General features: G+C 33.1%; 1 non-coding gene across 1 annotated transcript; it reads left to right on the top strand.

Annotated features, from left to right (window-relative positions):
• On the top strand, nucleotides 1-82 carry TRNAS-GCU (transfer RNA serine (anticodon GCU)). Its single transcript has one exon. It is a non-coding gene; the product is annotated as a tRNA-Ser (tRNA).
• The last annotated feature ends 668 nt before the right edge of the window (nucleotides 83-750 follow it).

The raw sequence follows: 750 nt of genomic DNA, 5'->3' as shown, positions 1-750 counted from the left end.
GTCGCTTTGGCCGAGTGGTTAAGGCGTGTGCCTGCTAAGTACATGGGGTTTCCCCGCGAGAGTTCGAATCTCTCAGGCGATGAATTTCTTTTGTATTTTTTTTTAATTTCACACCGAAGGCTAATAGTGATATGTCATATTACCCATCCAATAAAGTCCAATTGTATATAATACATTTTTTATCGAGTAACCTTTAAATGAATTTGAATTTATAATTTGTGCAAATATTAAATTAATCAAAATACATTAATTATAAAATATACAAAATTTGAAATACGACAACCAAAATCTTTTTGGGGCCCATAACTTTACGTGTTTTGAGCATCATGAGTCTATCACTCTTTTTTCGCTAAACTAGAACCTCAGTGGTTTTTGGATTTTTTTATCATCATACTCTTCACCTATTATAAAAAAATGAGGTAGAACATGATTTATGTTAATTAATAATGCTTACGGAATGCACAATAGTAACATATAACTTATTCGGTCACTGATACTTAGCTTATTTCAAACGAGTTTGACAACTCTTGGTGGTTTGAACGTACTAGGCCTTACTACTTTTGGTCTTATACCAATAAATTTTATAACACCGCCAAACTTGGAGGCACTTGTTTTCACAAGAAGGATTGGTTTCATAAGAGGGGTTGGCTTTAGAGGCGGGGTTGGTTTCACATAACTTTTATTAATACTAATAGGTTGAATTTCAAATATGACATCATCACCAATGTCTTCATCATTAAACATATGTGC

The sequence above is a fragment of the Lathyrus oleraceus genome, chromosome 3, assembly GCF_024323335.1.
Source record: "Lathyrus oleraceus cultivar Zhongwan6 chromosome 3, CAAS_Psat_ZW6_1.0, whole genome shotgun sequence".
NCBI classification, from domain to species: domain Eukaryota; kingdom Viridiplantae; phylum Streptophyta; class Magnoliopsida; order Fabales; family Fabaceae; genus Lathyrus; species Lathyrus oleraceus.
The sequence above is the reverse complement of the archived record's forward strand: the minus strand, read 5'-3'. Positions and strand labels throughout refer to the sequence as shown.